The following is a 25,630-nucleotide window of genomic DNA, read 5'->3' as shown; positions in this document are numbered from 1 at the left end:
AAGATAACATTATATAACATAACATAGGATACGATAAAATTAGGATAGCTTACGATAAGCATAAAATAATATATAATAAGGATAGGATAGGTTGTATAACATTAGATAACATAGGATATGATAAAATTAGGATGATTGTAAAAATCGAACGCGAGAAATTGTGAAATTTACGTGACGTCCCCTTGTCCGCATCTGAAAACGAACACGGAAAAGTGAAGCATCAATTGGCCTTAAGTGTCACGCCAGATGCGTTAGTTGGCAACCCTGTTAAGCCCCCTAGACCCCATCCATGAAAGAATCATGATGGCCATTGAAAGGATGCAGGCAGACACTGGAAACAGTATTGAACACCTGGTCCAGACCATTCAAAAAAATCCCCCTGGCCCGGCGTCCATGGAGAACATGTGTTTTGAGAAGCCCTGCAGGACAGTGCAAGAGCTTGAGGGATTCAAATTGCAGTTGGAGGGCCCAGAACAAAAACAAAAGATGGAATGTTGATATGCTATATTGCTGTTTAAAAGGGTTTGTCTAATTGCAACACTAAGAATTGTTTTTAAGTATTTATCTTCATATGTTGTATAGATCCGTTTTTTTAGTCTGATGGGAGGCTGCAGCATTGGGGACGTTGTGAGGAGAACCCTCAGAAAGATGGCTACAAACGAGGTCTGGTCACAGTTACAGCCTGAAAGGCCGAAAAGGAAAGCTGTCCTTCTTGGGAACAGCACTCCACCATGTTGTTTTAAATTACCTAGTATGTTAAACGGTTAGATTTCACAAAATGTCCATTACATTGCATAGACCCATTGTTTAATATTTATTAAATACTGCATTTTTTCTAGGAGCTTGTGCTGCACAATTTCCGAGGGTTAGCGAGAAGGACATTGAAAATTATATAGGGGATACCCTAAAACACGCACCTCAACGTGCAAAGATCCACCCAATACCTGTACGTTTTTTTTGTTTTTCTTCGGAGCAGTTAACACTTAAAACTGCACTGCACATTGATGCCATTTTTAAATTCGTAGTACCTGTTCACTTAAATCGGACAAGCCAAGGTCGTCACGCCCAGCTCGTCCGATCCTCGTGTGTGCCACGTCCCCTCATTACTCACGTGCACTACCCTGATTGTGATCACCTATTTCCTGTTATTTCGGCTTGTCTTGTGTGTTTCAGTCCGCGTTCGAGTCTGTTTCCCCAGGTCTGTCATTGACGTTGTTAACCGAGTGCTCCCCTGTCTGCTTGTTCTCCATAATAAACCCCGTTGCCCTTGGATTGCGGTCTCCCTGCTCCTGCTTTTCCGCATCCCACTCGCTCGCCCGTCACCCGGTCGTGACAAAGGTGCTGTAACATTTTATGGCAACACAGGAGGACATCCAAGATATTAGTGTAACTGGTTACTTTAATTACCCTTCACCTTGTCTCTCTATTAAACCTTTGTTTCTGTCACAAATTCATGGACACCTACTCATAGTCTAACCACTAATAATCTCAGTTTTGTCTTATATTTCCACACTTTACATGGCAAACACATTTGGTTAATATGCTAAGTTACCTCATAGCCTGTACACCTAAGGGTAATCAAAAGCAATTAAAAAGTAAACGAAGTGACTGGGAAATATTGTTATTTATGATTTTCAGGCAGCGGAAGAAGAACCTGGGCCATCTACACGATATCAAATTGAAGACAGTGACGGAGTTTTCTCTCAAACGTTTCTTTCTTTTTTATTGATAGTGTTTTTGGATGGTTTCAGCTCAGTTTGAGAAAAGAACATTTTAGATGTTACTACAGTGACTGAAGTAATTGTTTCATGTAAATAATTTGTTTAAATAATTGTTTTACATAATCTGAGTCATTTTTGGTCCAAAACCAAAACATCTCTCTCTCTCTCTCTCTCTCTCTCTCTCTCTCTCACTCGAATTATGAACAATAAAAGAAATAATAAGAACTGAAATGCATTGGATATAATTGTTTTATAGTGTAAACACGTTTTGGTATTGCATATATTAAACTTTAAGTCACCTAAATGTTGTGCAAAAGTCCCTGTAATGTTACTAAAGTTCTGCAAACGATCTGAGTTGTGCTGTACGAAAAATCCACCTCCGCATCATTGTGATGTGCGCATGCACAATATTACTCATTGGATTAGGTACTGTTTTGTGTCTGTTGTTGCAGCTCGGGGTAACACCACTAACCTATTTGTCACACTATGTTAATTGGTAGATAATATCAAGTCCTATTTCATTACAGGTTATTTTGGGTAATCTCTCCTTTTCTGTTGCATAAAAATCTCAGTATTACTCGTGGAAAGATCACATATGGTGATGTGATCGTACAGCCCTAGCTTTGAGAAGGTGGTGCAAGGACTAAAAAATAACATTCCAGGTAGGTCCCCTAAAGGTTACTGTAATTGTCACTCAAGATCTATAAAAATCCTGGGAAAGTGATGAAAAGACCACATAGGACCCGAAACGTTACCAACACGTCCTGAAAGTTCCCCGAATTTTCCCAAAATGATGTTCCCCGAACGTCTAAAGAACTCCACATCGTGACATCCCGGGAACATTCTGGGAAGGTTACACAGCGACGTCCTTTACACCAATGGGTACGTTCTCTGAACGTACAGGGAACGTACAATTTCCAGCTGGGTAGACTCCATTCTTGTGTTTGTCCCTAAAGAGAACAGCCAGGATAGGAAATGCTGGAAACCCATCCTGACCGGAGTCCATCCCTTCCCGGTGGCACAGTAACCCGAAAGTGTTTGTGAGTGTGGTTTATGTCAGATTAGGAGAGCTGAAATGAACCTTTTGTTGGATGATAGCCGGCGACCAAAACAAGAGCTAGATCACAGAAAAGTGTTTCAAAAGCGACAGCGTCAAAGTGAAATGCAACGCTGGATGGAAGTTTTCTAGTACTGATGAAGGATGTAGAATCGGAATCCAGATATGTTTCCATACAAGGAATTTGCCTTGGTGGTGCTTTTACATGACATTACAAAGAACATACCACGTTTAGCAAAGACATATGCAGAAAGGTAATAAACAATAGATTGGCAATTAGGTAATATGATAATTACATGATAATTAATTTTATAAATGGCAGTGATGATGGTATTATGATATTTATATATGTGTGTACATAGTAATAATTGTAGTATGAATATAAACAACATAAATGGCATAATAATTTAAAGGGCTCTTAAATGGTGCCGTTATTAATTAGCAGCCAAGTCTACTATATGTGCAAGAGTGCAATATGTATACAGAGTTTGCAGTATGTGTGCATAATGTGCAAGAGTGCAGAATATAATCATAGAGGAAGTTTGTCAGTTGTTCACTGGTTATGCTGGTGGATATTTCACTGCAGCTGACGATTAATTGAACGTCCATTCAGAGACTGGTTTGGTTAATGAGAGAGACTACCTGAGGGGAGAAGCTCTTGGCGTGTCTTGTGGTCTTGGTTCTGATTGCCATGAGTCTTCTCATGGAGGGTAAGGCTTGAAAGATGTGGTGAGCAGGGTGAGATGGGTCCTCAAAGATTTTGTATGCCCGTTTCCTGGTTCTGGTGATGTAAAGTGTCTGGAGGGTAGGCAGGTTACTGCCGATTATTCGCTCTGCTGAGTGGATGATGTGTTGCAGTCTGGCCTTGTCTCATTCAGTGGCTGATCCAAACCAGGCTGTGATGGAGCAGGTGAGGATGGACTCAATGATTGTAGCGTAAAACTGGGCCATCGTGGTTATAATATGTTATTTTGGATCAGGCACAGACAGTTGTGAGAGTTCAGTCCGCATTAGCTCCGATAGAATAGTATTAAATGCAAAGCTAAAGTCCACAAACAGAATCCTAACATATGCCTCAGGGCACTCCAAGTGTCGGAGTAAGAAATGGAGTCCAGTGTTAACTGCATCGTCCACAGGTCTGTTGGTTCTGTAGGCAGACTATAGAGCAGGGGTGTCAAACTCCAGTCCTGGGGGGCCAGAGCCCTGTGTAGCTTAGTTCTTTCCCTGTTCCACCACAAATGATTCAGCTCAAGAGCTGTGTGGTAATTAGCACAAGGAGTTGAATCAGGTGTGTTAAATGAGGGGAAACCCAAAAATGTGCAGGGCTCCGGCCCTCCAGGACTGGAGTTTGACACCTGTGCTATAGAGGGTCAAGCGAAGGGTCGATGAGGACACCATAAACAGTGGTGTCCTCTCACTGTTCTTCGCTTTCTCTTCGCTGTTTAATTTTAGTGACCACTCCTTTTCAGGATTATGTAGTATATGTTTAACATTAGTTCAAAGTGTGGAAGGGAAATTTAAAGTGATGGTAGGCCAGGGTTGGGAGGCATTGTAGGATTGTTCTTGTGTCTCAGGTTTTGTTGTTTTGGGGATGGTGCCGTGTGTCCTTGCCTCGCAGCCACCTGCACGGAACCAGCTTTGCAGGCCACAGACCTTGTAGAACTGGGCTGAAGGGAACATCGCCGGGGGGAGAAAGGGGACCTGCAGGAGGGTAAATGTAGCTGCTGTACTATGCTAGACGCAGTTTGTTGTATGGTAGCATTTGAACACACAAGCAAGTTATGTACCCATAAGGGTTGTATATGTTTACGCTGAAGTCTTTATTTAGGTAATATAGGGTTGGGGTTTCCCTTACTGATAGCGTTGTGAGCCATGCCAGCCATGGACACCGAAGGGGGGGTTGCACCTTTTTGCTGGGTTGGGAGTGGAATTTCCCTAATGTTTAGGGTTTTTGCCCTCCTTCCTAGGCTGGATAGACAGGCTTATGTGTGGGACTCATAGGAGGCCTAGGCCTAACGAGGATTGGAAACTGAACATCCTTGAAGTAGACCAATAGAGGTGGCGTATTATGTTTGTTGTATGTTCGAAACCTGGTTTGCAGATGTTTGGTAACCAATCAGGACTTAGAAGTCCATATAGAGGAATTCGTCTTATAGTATATTAACCTGCTGATTTCTGGGTGCGGGGTGCATTGCGCATTGTACCCGAGTGTGGCTGGAACACTATGCTGGATTGCTGAATAAAGAAGAAAACTTTGCTCATTACATGTGAGGTCTGGAGTTTGATTCAAGTGTGACAGAGTGAGAGTGATTATAGAGGATTATAGAGTCATAGTTGTTTGGGTTAATTCTGAGTACCACAAAAGTTTACAAGCCCTATTTTGGCAAGAGCTAATCATAAGAGGTAATCCTAATCATTTTCATCCTTGCCGTTTAAATCACTCATGAATAGATGTGTTTGTGAGAAATTGGTTTGTTTTAAGCATTTTCAATTTAAATAAATACTGCAATACTCATTGCAGAAATACATCTTTTCCAATATTGTGCAGCCTAATAATGAAGTACTTACTACTACGAAATATCTAACAACATACGATGCAACATTCAACAGGGGGTAGTGAAGTGATTCGTGGCTGATCAAAGTGCCAATTCGATGTGGGGCAGTGATTAGCATGTGGAGAATGCTGCAGCAGTATTACAAAATCAGCAACTCTTTTAAAAATAATAGTGATATAAATATATTATTTATTAATAAGTATATAGAATCAGTACACAAAGTATAAGTATATAAAGTTTAAGTATATAAAGTATATAAGTATAAAAATCTTAAGTATAAAAATGATATAAGTATAAAAATGTTATAAGTATAAAAATGTTATAAGTATAAAAAATTTAAGTAAAAAAAGTTTAAGTAAAAAAGGTTTAACACTAGGTTTACTGAGCTTTTTATTTTCTGGTGAGAATTCCCTCGGCCCGACCTCGGGTGGAGAGGCCATTAGCTCCATTGTCCTCCTGCTTTTGTTGTGCAAAAACACTAGTTACCTGTGAACCCTGCTACATTTGCATTTCTTTACCGCCACTGCTGCTGGCAAGCTTGCCATATCTATACAAAATATCCCACACTCTGACTGACCCACAAATATGAAAGACACAATTTCACAAAATATAGAAACACAAGTGTTTTATTTGTCAAAAATAGACTGAAAACAGAATCAATAATAATAATAATAATAATAAAAGAAGTAAAAAAAAATTCTCAGTCCCTCAGTTCCTCTTCATCATCTCAGTGGTTTCATAGTCAGTGTTTGCAGCGTTTGCAGACCCAGTAACCTCTGTGCCTGCATTTGGCGCAGGTGAATTTGCAACACTTTGCGCAGAGATATCTGCTGCGATTCCTGTTGCAGCTCTCTTGTACCTGGCACTGAGTTGTCTGAACAGTTCCTGGCACAGCAGCAGCAAATGATGCAGCAGCTGCAAAAGCTTCCCTCTCTGCTTCCATTGCCTTTTGCAGCATGAATCGGTTACGGAGTTCCATTCCGGTCGGGCCGAGGGGATTTTACGTAGATTTGCGTAGGTTTAGCAAACCTAGTGTTAAAGGCCTCAGAGGACTGCTGCTCTTACTCATCAGAGTGGTTCTGATGCTTAAACTTTTTCTTCAATGCTTCTGCTAAAATGGCAGCAAAGTCCTCTGAGGGCATGGGCGTCCCCTGTGTCGGTCCCCTCCTGGTCACTGGCGTCCCACCTGGCAGCCTCTGCACTGGGCGCAGTTTAATGTGCGGCAGCTCCGCCAGAACATCCACCATGCTGGGGCCATTGGTGGGTCCTGTGCCACTTCCCTGAGGATGACTCCTCTTCTGCTTCGGGCCCTGGATATTAGCAGGCGGAGGAGGAGGAGGCGGCGGTGGAGGAGGAGGCGGTGGAGGAGGAGGAGGGGGCGGGAAACAGCTTGGAGCTGAAGTGGGGACTATAAGAGTGGTCTCCGAACTGCTCCGGGGCATATTTGGGTGAGTCAGGGCACCGGCAAGCTGGGAGATCTCGGACCGTAAACGGCCCACCTCGTCTTCGAGGGCTGTAATTTTCTCCCAAACTGCCGCCCACTGATCCCCGTGATCCCCGTGTCCACTGGGGAGGTGGATGCCACTCCCGACCGTTGCAGGGGCGTTGCCATTTATAGCAACCCCCGTTGCAACACTTGAGCATGGTGCAGTGGATTTGCCCACACGAAAGTTGGAACGCTTCAAGCTTCTCAGACAAGTGCGTAGAAAACTACGCAAGCGACTGAAAGGAGCCATTGCCGAAGTTATTTAAAGGAATTGAACAGGAACAGTAATCACCAACCAAGCCCAAATCAAGACTGAGAGAAATAAAAAAAAATACAGCTTCTGCTTCCAGATATACGTAGCAATAACTATAAATTCTAGAATCTCTCTGAACCTTCGCTTGACGTCACTCCATTGGCACGCTGATTGGGTGGCTTCAGTTTCTTAAAACAAGAAACGAAAAAAAAAAAAAAAAAAACAATGAGTACGCAGAACCGTTCGAGGTCAACTTAGCCGACCATTTCACATTCTAAAATTTACAGGATATTTGGTTTTGTTATTATTATTATTATTGGTATTAGTATTATTATTTTAAGAATGAAGCTAAATAATATAGCCGCCCACTAATATGTCACATATGGGTTAAAATGCAGAGGACACATTTCGTCGTTGTGTGATGTGCCAAGAATGGCACTTGATCACAAAGTACAAATACTTTTTACTTGCCAACATTCATAAGCAACGTTATTTTTCAGTACAGTTGCGGTTTTTATAAATCTTGGTGATTAATATTCGCGGAGAGCGTGGGGTTTCCATTTTTCTGTAACATTTATATTATTAAAGGAAACACAACTTAGCAAGCTGATTAATTTTAATGACTGATTGTTTTCAGACTAGTATTTGTTTAACATTGGTTTAAAGTTGACTGCTGCTACTTTAGCAACAGCTCGGCATGGGCTCTCTGAGCTGATCCTAATCACTTTCATCCTTGATATTTCAGTCAGTCATGAATGGAGGTGTTTGTGAGAAACTGATTTATTATTATTATTATTATTTTTTAAAAGATCCTTTATAAACACTCCAATACTTACTGCGGAAAATGATTTTACGCAATGTCCTGCAGTGCAGTTATGAAATACTAATCTAACTACATACCATGTGCAGCCCACAGAAACGCTGTCTGTGCGCAGCCTGCTGGCAAAAAGCGGAACTACAGTTACAGCAAATAAGGCAGAACGGAAACATCGGCGTCACTCCTTGGACTGATGATAGCTTATAAATAGTTATAAGTAATCGCTTGTGTGATTATAAATGTGCTGTGTGTTATGTCATGTATAGTGGTTAATGTTTATTGTTGTGTGTAGTGTGTGTGTATGTGTGCGTGCGCCCACCGTGTGTATGAGGAGTAAACGGGGCGACGTGCACGGTGAGCAGTGCCGGTGTGTGGGTGTAGTAGTGCAATTGTTATTGTAATCAACGCATGCATCTGATGATTAAACCCCGAACTATCCCTGCTGTTTTACCCTCTGGGGTCGAGTGCATCGTCGGCGATGCAACGTACTTTTCGCGTCTATTTCAGTTTATATCTCGCTGAAATCTGTTGGAGTAAGTAGTCTCCACCGGGTCCGTGGATGAGAAGAGATTCACAGCTGAGACGAGGAGTAGTTGCAAGTCACCAGTTTATTCTCTGACTGATTACAATCAGGGAGCGACTACCTGACATACATTCAGCATGTACAGTAAGAAGCTCGAACAATAGTTATCGGCTGTCTTTTTATAGCCCTCCGGGTACGTGTTCCCCCCTCTTTTGGTATTTTCCCAGCTACGTGACATCAACATGTTTTTACATTTGCTTCTGTTTGTCAGTTAGCACATGTCCCCCCTCCCAGCATCTTATTGTGTCAGCATTTTTGCAGCCCCCTTTTGTTAAGCAAAAGTTAAAATAAGCATCTGTTCCTCTTTTCCAACTGTCTGGGACGAGGTCACCCTGCCCTGCTCGCACACTGTCAGTTCCTGATTTCTGTTAGTTGTATTATTTTAGAATCAACCCCCTCCTTTCATCATGCCCTGCTTTAAGCTATATTCTCCTTTTCCTCTATTCATTGTATGTTCTTTATAATTCTATTGAATCCCACAAATCTTAATGTAGAATCATGAAAAATCCGTAATCTGTCTTCTTTTCAAAACATCCATTGACGGACGTATTAAAGTTTTTTAAATTAGGTTGAATCGGCAAAAAAGTAAACCATGTCACCTTACTTTGTTTTACCTGCATCGGGGGCGTGTAGCGCGTATTCAAATCGCATTCGCATGGTAATTTGATTAACAGCGCAATGGTGAAACGCGATCCAGATACTGTACGTCCCCATCAGCGCCATAAAAGGGGGGTAGGGACGTGGCCAGGTGACAATGGTTCATTCATACACATTAAAGTTGCTACATATTCAATGAAAGGAGCCAGAAATAGTTACATGAGTTAGGTTTTTCTTATTTATTTATCCAAATGAATGTTGCAACTACACCATTTAGTCATCTTCATGTAGCCAAGACTTTGGTGATCAGATATCTGGGATCAAAACAAACTGCCAGCATTGCTTACTATGTACTTTTATAATGTTTCTGCAAGTGTTCCAAACTGCATTTTGCAATGTCTATACTTTGAATGTCAAATTACAAACTTCACATAAATTTGACATATTTACAAAGTACACTAAGATTAAGATGAGTTTGTTGCCAAACCAAATATATAAGAAATAATTTATTTGTCATGAATTAAGTTTATGATATTTGAAGAAATGTGTGACCATGCCCCAGTCAGTGAAAGTGTGTTTCCTACCCCTAGGCTGCAGAGGGTTAATTATTGTGAGCATGGCTCAGCGACCCACTATTAAAATACTTTATTAGAAATATTATAGTGTGTGTGTGTATGTGTGTGCGCCCGCGCCTGTTTGCTAGCCTGGCGCCGCTGAGTCATGTGACAGCTGGGAGCAGCAATTGAGAGCAGCAGCGCGAACACACAGCTGCGGTGCATTCGGGAGAGAGATTGAAACTTATAAGTATCGATCTCATTAAACTGGTATTGATCAATATAAATACCAACATTATTATCGATATTTGGATCGATCCGCCCACCACTATCGGACAGTATTGCTGTGTTATAATCACTTCAGCATAAATGTTAAACCTAGTGTTTCTGTTTCTGTCATGTTGTCAATATCAAACAGTAAACGTTGTAATGGATTGTTTCTATATATGTGCTTTTAAACAGTATGCCTGCATGTGGGGCTAACAGAACACATCTACCCTATAGGAATACATATATACTATAAACCTGTTGTGGGTTATAAAGCCAAATAAGGAAAAATAACAGTGGGCTATAGGTAGCATAGTGAGCACATTAACGTCGCCTCGCTGTTGAGAAACATGGCGCAGACATCGGGGGAATGTCGAATCAATGTTCGTTAGCGATGTTTCTGCAACAGAGATGCTTTGACGATGGATTTTCAAGGATCGCGGAGACAATGCCAATGCCTGGTAGTTATATCATTTTAGTGTTGCAGCTGTGACAGTGCGAAACAATACAACTGACAAATTGTCAGTAAGGTCGGATGGCGTTAGATCATAAACCGGAAATTAGCGGAACAGGACGCATTTGTAACTTAATATTTTAACGAAAGACAAAAGTAACAAGTCCATTTAAATTTCGGTACTGTTAATTGTGTTATTTAACTTGAAAGGGTATTTAGCTATATTACTCCTTACAGCCAAACGTAGTGGAATTATAGTAACGTGTTACTTCCAAAGATTACTAGGCAGCTGTTTGCTAATGCTAACGTTAGCATTGCGTCATTTTGCTTCTTCCACTCTCAGATAAGATAAAGATAGCTTTATTGTCATTGTGTAAATGAAATGAGATGTCTTTAGAGCAAAACCGTGGAGGCTATGTTAAGGATAAAACTGTAAACATGGGTAAACAAAACATAATATCGGCATAAGTGCATAGATCCACCTCTGTATTTTTAGGAAGATTAGCAATACATGAAAATTTCCTTCAAGTGTGGTAAATATTCAGTTTTAAATGAAAACCACATGTGACATATTATCTGTCCCATTGCATTAAGCCCCATGAATCCTAACTGAATGGGTCGCTTTTCGCTGTGAATTCTGGGAGTCTGTGCAACGTCGGGACCGCAGCTCTCGCGTTACTTCTAAAAGGGGAAGGAATTATATTCAAAGTCTTTAATAGCGCCCGATTTTAACAAACGACCAAATTATGTCGATATAAACTGTATTGTGTCCTCCTTTATCTGGTTTTGATAATATATCGATATTCCGTAAATATCCGATAAACAGCCCAGCACTAATTGGTCCGTCTTGTTTCATTGTCACCCCGAAACTTGTGTGGATTGCTCCAGAAAACAACCCTGGTTCCATTGCCCCGGTAAGAATGGCAAAACGATGGCCAGAGTAACTCAACACTTGAAGAATGAAAGTCAGAATAGGGCTGTCTGGTGTTGTTGAGTCTTGTATTCTGTGACAATCATCTTGTTTTGGAAGTGTGTGTCTTGGAATACTTAAAAATAAAATGTTCATAAGGGATGGATGGAGTTTTACTTACAGTAATAGATCGTGTTTGTTACCATGAAACGGTAAACATACGGGGCTCTAATCCGCATGGTTACTGTATTGTATAATGGAATCGGTAAATTCTGCTGCTGTGATGTGTTTAAACATCACAGATAATCATTGTGAAATAGTAAGATAACAGGTGAATATGTCCCCATAATGTAAATCAGAAAAGGCAGAATTCTTACTTTAGGTACCCTGAGAGTAAAGAAATAATGGAATTTATGGAAGGCGCAAGATATATGTATATTGGTTTGTATATTTAGTGTCTGTCCTGTGCTGCCTTATGCTGTCTTACACAGTCTTAATTACTTCTGTGTAAGAAGTGAAATTTTCTTTGTGTTATCCATGTGTTGACTATGTGCACCTGTCTTTTTATGTCTGCACATTGAGCCTGGAGGTATGCAATTTTGTTCAGCTATGCTTCCGTTGTTGTACTGTTGTATGGTGTGAATGACAATAAAGTTCACTTATATACAGTAAATGATTTGATTGAATAGTCAGTTCCTGATGCCAGCATTTGGATTGAGTGGGCTGTTAGCCTTGGTGCACATGAACCTTTCCAGCGTTGCTATTCTCTATAGTAAATGCTGTTCTGCATATCAGGCAATCTGTGCACTGACTGGTGTGTTTTTATAGGTGAAGTACCCCTACGGAAATGCAGGCAGCCCAATCCGAGACCAGCGCGTAAGTCTCCCAAGCATTTGTTTCCTGTCTCCAATGAGACAATGAGATGGCAGTATTTTTCTCAATGTGCAGTACTGACTGCCAAGTGTGCTGTCTGTCTGTCACTAACAGCCATCAATTGATTTGACTCTTGTATTTTTACACTTTATTTTGCATAATTGTACCGTCATTCTTTTATCAGGACGAAGGAGGAAACCTAAAGGACGGAAGGGGGCCATATACCAAGAACTTACAAAAGCTGCTATTCTCCAGTAACCCCTTCGATTCAACCCATGTGGGATCGCTACCATCCTGCATCGAGTCCCAACAACGTCGCACCCTGAGCCCTACTCACCAGCCTTATCATCAACTTCCTTCTTAGTTCCCTCACCAGTCCCATCCTCTTTTGTTTTACCTCCTTCTCCATCTCTTTTTATGGACTCCCCTCCTTCATCCCCATGCGTAGCCTCACCAGTTAGCCCAGCTCCAGAACCATCTTCAGCCCCAGCCATAGTTCATCCCACCCCTCTGCCTCACGTTCTGGTGCAGGCCCCCTCATCTCAGCTGGTCATGGGTCCAACACCACCGTTTTTGTCCCCTTCTCTTGTTATTGAAAAAATGGAAAAATTCAATAATTACGATATAAGCAACTACAATAAGATGACCTATGATGCCAAGTGCTATGCTCATTACTGGTGCCAGCAGTTCTGGAACGACTTCATGAGCTCAGCTCACATCTGCAAGCAACAGAGGAATGGAAACTCTGAGGCTCACTATTCATACAGGGATAATGAGGGTGCCCCTGCGACCGAGACTTGATGAAGATGAGGTCAAATTTCCTAGTGATGTGCTGGACCAGCTGAGTGACATCCCTGGGGTTCTGGAGATGGCTGTGGAGATGGGCTATCTGTCAGATGTAAATAGCGACATTTCACATAACGTAAGATAACATAGGATAAGATAAGATAGGTAAAGGTATGTTTAAGAAACAATTGCATGGGAACTTCCGGTTGACGTTCGACACGTGAGGCTGTGAGGTCCTGGAGCTCAGCGAGCAATTTCATTTTCATTATATTTACATACTTGCAGAAGCTATATTGATAGATAAATATTTATCTGAAAAGTTTAACATCACTAATTGAAGGACTAAGGCAGCAAGAAAACGCGTTTAAAAGTTTTGTTTTCCTCCTCGTTTAAAAATGGCTAGTCGCTCACAGAAACCTGCTACAGCTAGCAAGAAGGCTACCACTGAGGGTGATGCACAGCAACTTTCTTCGGATTCGGTTAAGAAAATTATGACAGCGATTGAACTATTGGGCACGAAAATAGATACACAAACTGCTGTCCTCTGGCAAGAAATAACTTCTATCCGCCAAGAGTTGCATTCTACGGCTAGCTCCTTACAGACTGCTAATGCACAGCATTCCGAGCGTTTGGACGACCTCGAGCAGTCTACCACGGCGTGGAGCTCTACAGTCTTTACTTTGGAAACTGCTGCGAAAAAACTGCAGTCAGATGTGTGTAACCTGACAACTAAATGCATTGTTGGAATAGAGGAGGGCCAAGAGGGGACCAACCCGCGGCAATTCTGCGCGACTGCTTTGAAGGAGATACTGAACCTGGAGGAAACTCCACGTCTGGACCGGGGCCACCGTTCATTAGCACCGAGGCTGCGGGAAGGGGAGAGGCCAAGACCATTCATAATCCTTGTACATCATGGTGACGTGAAGGATCGCATCCTTCGCCTCTCCAGCCAGAAGAAGCAGCTGTTTTACAAGGAGAAGCGTGTGCACTTCTTTCCGGACTTCACTCTGGAGATAGCAAAGAAGCGAGCTGCCTTTAAAGAGGCAAAGCAGCTCCTTAGAACTGTTAAGGATGTGAGATTTGGTCTCCGTTATCCAGCTACATTCCGTATCACATTTGATGGCGAGGAAAAAACCTTTACCGATCCCCATCGGGCCATCTCGTATATAAAGACTACCATTCTCCTCCATCATGATCAGGTACAGACATAACTTTCAAAAACGGTCAGTGTTTTTTAAGTGACCGAACTGTACAGGTTTATTTCACCGTCAGTGTCAAAGTTGAATTAACCAGGTCTATAGCCTACTAAATGCAGATAGTGCTATGTTGCTCAATTTATGAGAAAGACATTTATTTTCCCTTTTTTCTCTCGGTTCTTATTAGTCTATATGGAAAGGTTTGGTGTAGGCACTTTTTTCAACATGCCGGGAATTCTTGTTCTCTTCCTCATATAAATAGGCTATAACATATGAATAGTTGATTTTCTTGAGCTGCTTTTGTTTACTATAATTTTAAACCATTAAACCATAGTATTTCATATTAGGCTACTGAATTGAAAACCAATGGGCTGCTCTTTGATAGTACACTATGTTTAGTGGCCTAATATTAGTTTAGGCCTACTTCATTTGAGACATTACAAAATACATGGTATTTTGCACTATACAGTGGTACCTCGGTTCTCGAACTTAATCCGTTCCGGACTCCAGATCGAATCCTAAAAAGTTTGAGTTCTGATCTAATTTTTCCCATAAGAAATAATGGAAAACCAATTAATTGGTTCCCGGCCCCCCAAAATGACACCTAAATATGTGTGTGTGTGTGTGTGTGTGTTTTTTTTTAAGCACTTCAACACAAAATGAACAGGATAAAACAAGAAGAGCATTTTTTTTCTTAATGGCTTCCAAAACGATAAAGATATTATCCCAACATTACCCCTGTCCTGCCCCGATCGGCCGCTCCTTCCGTGTGCCACGCCCCCTCGTTAAGCTCGTGTGGGATCCCCATGTGATCAGCTGTTTCTGGTTGTTGTCATTAGTCCTCTGTATTAAGTCCGCTTGTAAATTTTGTTTCCCCAGTCCGGTCATTGGGTGCGTTCGACTTGCTTACAGCGCTGGCTTAAAGCAACGCATTCTGATCCTGACGCAATGCATTACGGTTAGATGCATTGCGACCTCTCACCCGGCTGCACAAACTGGAACCGCCTCCGTGACAACACACCTTTGCCCTTATTGGCTGAAGAGTTTAGTTACATGCATGACGTTTGTATCCCAGGCAGTTCCGATGCGTAATCTGCTATTTCTCCCGAATATCACGTAAAGCAGTGGTTTTCAGTTAATTTACCTGGTAAAATAAAGTTTAAATAAATGACATAAATGCTCTAATAGTACACGTAAGTTAGTGGTTTATTTATTGTTAGTTACTGTAATGTTGCGCTGTTTTATTTGGTTAATCGTCCAGTCTGTGAAGAAGGCATTCAAGTAAGAATTGCATTGTCGTATGACTCATTTCCTGGCGCGTACAATTTATATTAAGTCAGTGTTCATGGTTCGACTTCTGATATTCAGATCGAGTTCTAGGTCAAACTGGTTTGTTCGACTTTCAAGAAATTCGAGTTCTAGTGAGTTTGAGAACCGAGGTACCACTGTATATATATTTCTGAATGTGATTGCTCGCTGTGCTTTGGGTCGTTTTTGGTTAAATTAGAGACCCAAGTTAGAATTTTGCAGTGTTTTGCTCTTGGGATATGCACTGTGTTCGGGATAGTGCTGGGGGGTGGGGGTGGTGGTGTTTTTGTACTTAAAGTCTCTTTTTTATTTTGTTGTTTTTTTTGTCTTTCATTTTGTCCATTAGTGGTTACACTTTGTTTCGAACATGACATCTACCAGAGTCACAGAATTAATTTACTGCAACTCAGATTATGTCTGCTGGATATTACCAGTATTAAATATGGCAAATTCAAATATGGCTTCTGGGAGGAGTGGCCAGTCAGTTAAGTTTACTAATTGGAATGTGAAAGGCCTAAATCATCCTATGAAACGCACCAAGGTCCTTGCTCATCTTAAGTTTTTAAAAACGGATATAACCTTCTTAACTGAGACGCACATGCGTAGGTCAGATCATTTGAGTTTAAAAAGAGGCTGGGTTGGACAAGTATTCCATTCAACCTTTCGGAGTAGGGCCAGGGGGGCTGGAATCTTGATCAACAAATCAGTATCATTTGAAGTGTCTGAAACAATATTGGACCCCAATGGCCGCTTTGTTATTGTGGTGGGTAAACTGTACCGTTTGCCTGTGATATTAGCTTGTGTATATGCTCCAAATTGGGACGATTCTAAGTTCATGAACAATTTTCTATTGACCGTACCATACCTGGACACTCATCAGCTTATTTTAGCTGGTGACTGTAACTGTGTAATTAACCCAGTATTGGATAGATCCTCCAATCGCCCAATTGGTGCTTCAGAAACAGCTGAATGCATAGAGACTTTTTTACAATCTTGCAAGGTGTCTGACCCATGGAGATTTCTTTATCCTACAAAGAGGGAATACTCTTTTTATTATTCACGTATAGATTATTTCTTTATACATACATACATACATATCTACTCCCATTGGTAAAAGAATGTGTTTATAACAGTATAGTAATATCAGATCATGCACCTGTAACACTGGTCCTGACCTTCCCCTATCATAGACCTAGCAGATTCAGATGGAGGCTCACTTCACTTCTTTTGTCAGATGAATCATTTATTGCCTTCGTAAATGCTGGTATAGATATGTTTTTAGAAACTAATGTAAATGAAGAGACCTCCCCTTCCTTACTTTGGGAGACGCTCAAGGCTTACCTGAGGGGCCAAATTATCTCCTACAATGCCTCTGTTCATAAAACACAGGTAGCTAGGCAAACATAACTTTTGGAATTCATCTCTAGAGTAGACAAAGCCTATGCCACTGGTCCATCTCCAGAGCTATATAAACGGCGGATGATGTATCAGGCTGAATTTGATCTGCTCTCAACTGGACAGGCGGAACGGGCTCTGTTAAAAACCAGACACATGTTTTATGAGTATGGGGAGAAACCAAGCAGGGCTCTGGCTTATAGTTTAAAACAGACATCTAGTACTCAAGTAATTGCCCAGATTGATTCTGACACAGGACTATTATCAGATCCCTTAGATATTAATAAGCAGTTTAGTGATTTCTATTTTAATTTGTATTAAACACTCTTTTGATCTGAGTTTAATGGATAGGTTCTTTGAAGACCTGAATATACCCACCGTGGATGAGAATGTAAGAGAATCCTATTTCCTTACATGAAATTCATAAAGCTATCACATGCATGCAGAGTGGGAAATGTCCAGGCCCGGGCGGCTTTCCTACAGAGTTTTATAAAAAGTCTGCAGCAAAATGAAACCCTTTACTCAAGGATGTATTTGATGACAGCTTAAAGTCCCAATGCCTGCCTCCAACTCTACGTCAGGCATCAATATCCTTACTTCTGAAGAAGGGCAAGGATCCCCTCGCTTGCTCCTCTTACCGTCCAATTAGTCTCCTTAATGTTGATGTTAAGATACTGGCTAAGGTGTTGGCTCTCCGTCTTGAATCTGTATTACCCTCCATTGTGTCATCTGATCAAACTGGTTTCATTAAAAATAGACAGTTGTTTTTTTAATATTAGGCGTGTATTTAATATCCTTTACACATCATCTTCGTCTGAGTGCCCAGAGGTACTCCTATCTTTAGATGCTGAGAAAGCCTTTGATCATGTTGAATGGAACTATTTGTTTTATGTTCTGAAGCGGTTTGGCTTTGAGGATATTTTTATTTCTTGGGTGAAATTGCTGTACTCCTCGCCTTTGGCTTCAGTTAGAACCAATGATACTTATTCATCATACTTCCCTCTTCAGTGTCGGAATTTCTGAGGCATGTATTTAAAATAAGTATTTTAACTGGAAAATTGTATTTTATAATTCATATTTGACTTGTTCATAAAACTTTTTTTAAACAATTTTGTTTTAAAGAACTGTGTAATTTCAGAGCCAAATGCCGTGTGTACACAAATATTTTAATTATTATTGTTTATTATTATAACTGCCGAATACATTCCTGGAGCCTTCGATTTAGCATACACAGTGCCCTCTACAGGATTCTGTCGAAACAGCATCTCCTTCAATCTCATTTATTTTTACAAAACACCTGTTTTTGAGTTCACTGGGTCTGTATGATAATTTTAAGCAATGGACATATTTTTCCTCTAATTATAAGGTGGTCTGGTTTCCCCAGGGATATGTGCGTTTTTTTTCACAAAACGTTTTCTTCATAAATCCCAAAATCTTCCTATAAATGTGTGTATGAATGCTTCTCATATTTTTCAGTCACATTTATAGATGAGCACCCTGATTAATCTGTTTACATGAAAACATCTTAATTGCATTAAGGCATGTAAACGTAGCCACTTAACAAAAGGTAATTTGGTGACTTTGCAAACTGCATGTTCCTCATCTCCTCTGTATGGACCATAGAGCTGTGCATCGGAGAGTCTGGCAACACGCTACGTTTCAAGATACAGGCATTACAATTCAATGCGCTGCTCTATTTCACCTTTAAAAAAAATATCTGCTTTTAGGAAAACTTGGCATGGTATAAAGAGCACACCACCAAATTCATGAAATCTGAGCAAAAACGTTTGATTTTAACGCAATCAGAACAGCATTTGCATTTAACACAGTCCCTGTAACAATCCAGCCTTGTAGCACTACAACTATTTCGGATTCAGCCAACTGGCAGTCTCGTGCAAGTTACTGAAAATGACTAGTTACCAATTACTGCATATCCTCCTGAGACCCGACCCATTCATTTATGTCCATTGTAGTGGACATTGTATTTTTGCATTTATTTTTTCACTGATGTTAGGAAACGTATTTATTCCTGTTGTGCACTAAAGAGGACATGCTGTGAAATTAAAAATAAAAATAAATTAGAAAAAATCTAAATTGTAAGATGTCTTATTTCCTCCAAAGACACATAACCTACAATTGAAGGACACTTTTTTCCTTGGGTCTCAGGAGGATATAAAAGTAATTATAATAAGGGTGGGACTGAATCGAGCGTGTCTAGATCTCTGCCTGGGGGGTCGCCGGCCGGGATCGCGAGCAGTTCCGACGTGTGGTGGGTGCGGCACCGGGCTGCATCAGCGCCTGCTCCCCCGGCCTGAGCTGCCCTGTACAGTATAATAACCTAATAACGGAAAATAACAGCGGGCTAAAGGCTGCAGAGTGATCAAATTAACATCGCATCACTGTTGAAATACATGGCGCAGACATCGGGGGAATATGGAATCAAATGTTCGGTAGCGATGTTTCTGCATCACAGAGATGTTTGCCGATGGATTTTGAAGCATCGCGGAGACATAGTACCAATGCATGTGCATGTGCACTCTGGTTAGTTATATTATTTTAGTGTTGCAGCTATGACAACGCCAGACAATACAACTGTCTAATTGTATCTATTACCGTACCTATAATATCAGCCATTCATTTCGCCACGGTGAGGTCGGATGGCGTTCCATCAGAAACAGGAAATTAGGGGAACATGCTGTCTTCATCTTTCCTATTGATGCACTGGAGCAGCTAAGTGCCATCCCTGGGGTTCAGGAGTTGGCTGTGGAGATGGGCTATCAGTATTAAGATAGGATATGTTAAGGTTAAGATCAAGTTCTGTAGCATAAGGTAACATAGGATAAGTTAAGATTATATTGGATAAGTGTTGGATTATGTGTTCTCATCTCATATGTTTGTATTATTTCTGATTATTAAGTTTTTTCCACGATGTTGACAAAAAGGGTCTACTTTTTCTTTTCTGCGCATGTATAATGTGTGACACGATGTATGCTGCGTGTGGAGTGATTTCTTCTCTCTTTCTGTAAGTTTTTCATGACAGCAGACGTGTGTAGACGTGTGTCAAAATGTATGCTTTAAAACGAAAATGTAAATACTGAAAAGACGTAAAATAAAACACCAGTTTACAATATTAATCAGTTTATTGATTTACACAAATGAATTAAGAGAACATTTGGTTCATACATATGGAGGCAGAAAGCTCAACAGGTTATGGGCCCAGGAGAAGTGCAGGAGCATGGCAGAGGCTGGTTTTTGATGGCGACGAACAGAAGTACGAACTATGGGAAGTAAAATTTTTAGGCCACATGAGAATGCTTGGCCTAAAGGAAACAATACTATCCGCTGACGACAATATCGACCGAGAGAAGAATGAAGAATGCTACGCAGCGCTAATTCAGTTCCTCGACGACAAAAGCCTGTCGTTAGTGATGAGAGAAGCAACCGACGACGGAAGGAAAGCATTAAAAATCCTAAGAAATCACTACGCCAGCCAGGGTAAGCCGAGAATCATTGCCTTATATACAGAGCTAACTTCTCTGAAGAAGGAACCAGAAGAAAGCGTTACAGACTATATTATCCGAGCCGAAAGAGCGATAACGTCTCTCAGAAATGCTAAAGAAATGTTAAGTGATGGACTGATAATAGCTATGATTTTGAAGGGCTTGCCAGAATCATACAAACCCTTTGCCATCCACATCACACAAAGCAGCGAAGAATTGACGTTCGTACAATTCAAGAGTCGACTACGAAGTTACGAGGAGACAGAAAAGTTTGATCCCAAGACAAAATCGGACAACGTGATGAAAGCAGAAGCATCGACCGTGACATGCTATGGTTGTGGTAATCGAGGTCACATAGCCAGAGAGTGCCGCCAGAAAGCATCATCGAAGTGGTGTAACTACCATCGAAGCTCAACGCACAGCGACGAAACGTGCAGGAGAAAAGGCAACAGACAAAGAGATGATGCCAAACAGACAGCCGAAAAGAAAGACGACAACGAGCAAACTTTCGTTTTTAAAGTAAGCCAACGTTTACTTCCCGAAAGCATTAAAGGAAGAGGACTAATGGTGGACTGCGGAGCAACATCTCACATCATTACAGAGAAAGCAAGATTCACGCGGTTCGATGAATCTTTCAACCCTGCATTGCATTACATGGAATTGGCGGATGGAACGAGAATGAATAACGTAGCCTTAAAGCGCGGAGAAGCAGAGGTGTTCTTACAAGACGGGGAAGGAAAAACGGTCAAGACCATTTTAAGGAGAGCCCTCTTCATACCGTCATATCCACAGAGCATCATCTCCGTTCAAGCTGCCACCGAAGATGGAGCAAGAGTGATCTTCCAAAAGGGCCAAAACGAACTCATAGGTGAAGACGGTACTGTGTTTCCAATCAAAGAGCACGAGAGACTATTCTACTTGAAAACGGTAAATGAACCAGATCAATGTGATTATGAATTTGCAAATGATATGTGTGCCAGAGATAAAGTAAACTTAGCATGTGATGTTAAGACATGGCATAAAATCATGGGGCACTGTAACTTTGATGACTTGTTGAAATTACCTAAACTAGTCGAGGGTATGCAGATAAATGATAAAACTAAAGTAAATTGTAACATATGCATAAAAGGGAAGTTCACAAACTGTAGGAGTAGAAAAGCAGATGCAAAAGCTAATGCCCCCCTCGAACTGGTGCACACTGACTTGGCGGGTCCCATTGAACCAACTGCTTCAGAAGGGTACAAATATGCCATATCATTCACAGATGATTATTCAGGTGCCATATCAGTGTACTTTCTCAAAAATAAGAGTGACTCAACATTAGCCACTGAAAAGTTTTTTGCAGACAGTGCACCCTATGGCAAGGTAAAATGTATAAGGTCTGATAATGGCACAGAATACACTAGTAATGCGTTCCAATCCCTTTTGAGAAGAAAAGGGGTTAGACATGAGACATCATGCCCGTACTCTCCGCATCAAAATGGCACAGCAGAGAGGCAGTGGAGGACCATTTTTGAGATGGCAAGATGCCTACTGTTAGAGAAAGAGTTACCAAAGGTGTTATGGCCATATGCTGTTCAAACGACTGCCCATATTAGAAATCGTTGCTATAATGAAAGAACGCAAAACACACCTTACTTCATGCTCACCGGAAAGAGGCCAGACCTCTCAAAAATGTGGATATTTGGCTCAGACTGTTACGCATACAGGCATGACCAGAAGAAATTAGATCCTAGGTGTGATAAAGGAGTTTTTGTGGGGTACAGTAAAAATAGCCCTGCATATTTGGTCTATAACCGTCAGACAAGAAAAGTGACCAAGCACAGATTGGTAAAATTCACTAAGAAAGAACGTAGTGAACAAACAACACAAACAGATGAGGATGATCTAGAAATAGTTGCCGGTAGAGACAACAGTGCTGGTGGGGAGAAGGTTGACGAGTCACATGGTGAGGGCAGTACAGATCATGAGATCAAAGATGATCAAGAGGATAATGAGGTGATGAGGGAGGAAGTCTCAGATGAGAATGGAAACAAAACAGATGCAGAAATCATCCCAAACCAAAAACAACGGTTATCACAGAGAGAAAAGAGACCCCCAAAATATTTAGAGGATTACGTATCAGATCACAACAAGAGTGATGTAACATATGTGAACATTGATTATTGTTACAGGGCAGTATTTGGTGTTCCCCAGGCGTATAGAGAGGCTTTGATGTCACCTGATGCACCTGAGTGGAAGCGTGCAATGCGGGAAGAGATGGATTCACTCAAAGAAAATGACACTTTCAAATTAACTACATTACCTGAGAATAGGAAGATCGTTGGAGGAAAATGGGTCTACACCATTAAAGAAAATGGTGGGATGGGAAAGCTCTTAAAAGCAAGATATGTGGCAAAGGGCTATAGCCAGACTGAAGGTATAGATTATCATGAGACTTTTGCACCTACAGCAGATCTGACGTCAGTGCGAGCATTAATGCAAATAGCTGTCCAGAATGACCTTATAGTTCATCAAATGGATGTCAAGACGGCATACTTACATGCACCTATAGATGAAGACATTTACTTGGAGCAACCTGAGGGTTTCGAATCAACTTCTGTGACAGGGGAAAAGTTGGTGTATAAACTGAAAAATCCCTGTACGGTTTGAAACAATCTGGTTGGAACTGGTATGAGCTACTAAATGATCACCTTGGACAAAATGGTTTTGAGAGAAATTTGTCAGATCACTGTATATATAGGAAGCAAGCCGGAGAAGACATTATCATAGTCATCATTTGGGTAGATGACCTAATCATTGCAGCAAGCAGTAACAAAGGACTTAACAGATTCAAAAATAGCATGAAAAATAAATTCAATATGAAAGATCTAGGGAGGATTTCACATTTCTTAGGTATTGGATTTGAACAAACAAATGGAAAAATCAAAATGAGCCAAAAGGGATATGTGATGAAAATGCTAGAACGTTTTGGAATGTCAGACTGCAAGCCTAGGACTACTCCATGCGAGCTAAAGGTAGAGAGTGGTGAGAATGATCAAGATAGCAGCATGGAGGTCCAAAATCCCAGAGAATATCGAGAGATAGTGGGCAGTCTTATCTATGCCATGACATGTACCAGGCCAGATATTAGTTGGATAGTAAGCAAACTATCACAAACCCTATCAAGTCCAAAAGCACGGGATTTTGTGACTGCCAAACACGTGCTAAGGTATCTAAAGGGCACAAGTGATTACGAGTTGTGTTTTCAGAAAACAAATTGTGATCTGAGTCTAATAGCTTTCAGTGACTCTGATTGGGCATCATCCCTCAATGACAGACATAGTACTTCAGGATATTGTTTTAGCCTGACAGAACAAGGTCCGGTAATTTCCTGGAAGTCAAAGAAGCAACCAGTCGTTGCATTGTCCACATGTGAGGCCGAATATATAGGTCTAGCAAATGCTACCCAAGAAAGCATATATCTAAGTCAGTTGCTGAGTGGTATGGATAACAAGGTGTACACCTGTACTAAAATGTATGGTGACAATCAGGGAGCAATTGTACTAACAAAAAATCCTGTGAACAGAAAGCGATCAAAGCACATTGACGTTAAATACCATTTCATTCGCGATGCAGTAAATGAAAGAAAAATAAGTATTGAGTATTGTTCATCAGAAGAGATGGTTGCTGACATGTTGACCAAACCTGTATCAAAAGTAAGAATGTTGAAGTTCAAATGTTTTCTTTTTGGAAGTGAATAGAGATGTATAATACCACTAACAGGTGTTTTCATATGATGAGAACAAGTGGGGGTGTTGGATTATGTGTTCTCATCTCATATGTTTGTATTATTTCTGATTATTAAGTTTTTTCCACGATGTTGACAAAAAGGGTCTATTTTTTCTTTTCTGCGCATGTATAATGTGTGACACGATGTATGCTGCGTGTGGAGTGATTTCTTCTCTCTTTCTGTAAGTTTTTCATGACAGCAGACGTGTGTAGACGTGTGTCAAAATGTATGCTTTAAAACGAAAATGTAAATACTGAAAAGACGTAAAATAAAACACCAGTTTACAATATTAATCAGTTTATTGATTTACACAAATGAATGAAGAGAACATTTGGTTCATACATATGGAGGCAGAAAGCTCAACAATAAGGTTAAGATAGGTCAAGTTAAGATTGTATAACATAAAATAGCATATAAGTTAAGACTAAGACAGGATAACTTACCATAAGGTTAAGATAAGATTATATGATATAAGATACCATAGTATAAGAATGATAGGATTGTATCATGTATTTATAGGATTCCTATAAATGTTTGTATGAATGCTTACCATCTTTTTCAATCAGATTTATAAATGAGTTCCCCGATTAATCTGTTTACATGAAAACATCTTAATTGCATTAAGGCATGTAAACGTAGCCACCTAACAAAGATAAAGATAATGTTTATTGTCATTGTCACTTGGACAACGAAACTGAAAATGCAATTCAAGTCAATGTGAGGTATAAAAAGAGTAATAAAATATTACAAAATATACAAATTGCATTGAATACTGCATTGACTATACCGACTGCACTGAATAACCATACTGCACTGATTAAATATAAGAAATGAACTGTTATGTTTTGCATTTAACGCCATGATTGCTAGGGGTGTGGTCCTGGTCAAGACAATCTCCTGAACTCCAAACTGAATGTCAGAATGGGAAAGAAAGGTGATTTAAGCAATTTTGAGCGTGGTATGGTTGTTGGTGCCAGACGGGCCGGTCTGAGTATTTCACAATCTGCTCAGTTACTGGGATTTTCACGCACAACCATTTCTAGGGTTTACAAAGAATGGTGTGCAAAGGGAAAAACATCCAGTATGCGGCAGTCCTGTGGGCGAAAATGCCTTGTTGAAAAAAAAAAGGGAAAAAAAAAAAAAGAAAATGCCTTGTTGATGCTAGAGGTCAGAGGAGAATGGGACGACTGATTCAAGCTGATAGAAGAGCAACTTTGACTGAAATAACCACTCGTTACAACTGAGGTATGCAGCAAAGCATTTGTGAAGCCACAACACGCACAACCTTGAGGCGGATGGGCTACAACAGCAGAAGACCCCACCGGGTACCATTCATCTCCACTACAAATAGGAAAAGAGGCTACAATTTGTCCATCCCTTTATGACCACCATGTACCCATCCTCTGATGGCTACTTCCAGCAGGATAATGCACCATGTCACAAAGCTCGAATCATTTCAAATTGGTTTCTTGAACATGACAATGAGTTCACTGTACTTAAATGGCCCCCACAGTCACCAGATCTCAACCCAATAGAGCATCTTTGG

General features: G+C 40.7%; 1 long non-coding RNA gene across 1 annotated transcript; it reads left to right on the top strand.

The window, feature by feature from the left end:
- Nucleotides 1-10,846: 10,846 nt before the first annotated feature.
- On the top strand, nucleotides 10,847-13,206 carry LOC140582463 (uncharacterized). Its single transcript, XR_011985436.1, has 3 exons — nucleotides 10,847-11,258; nucleotides 12,083-12,130; nucleotides 12,312-13,206. It is a non-coding gene; the product is annotated as an uncharacterized lncRNA (long non-coding RNA).
- The last annotated feature ends 12,424 nt before the right edge of the window (nucleotides 13,207-25,630 follow it).

This window comes from Paramormyrops kingsleyae, chromosome 24 (assembly GCF_048594095.1).
Source record: "Paramormyrops kingsleyae isolate MSU_618 chromosome 24, PKINGS_0.4, whole genome shotgun sequence".
In the NCBI taxonomy this organism is placed as follows: domain Eukaryota; kingdom Metazoa; phylum Chordata; class Actinopteri; order Osteoglossiformes; family Mormyridae; genus Paramormyrops; species Paramormyrops kingsleyae.
This window is presented reverse-complemented; position numbering and strand designations above follow the sequence as displayed.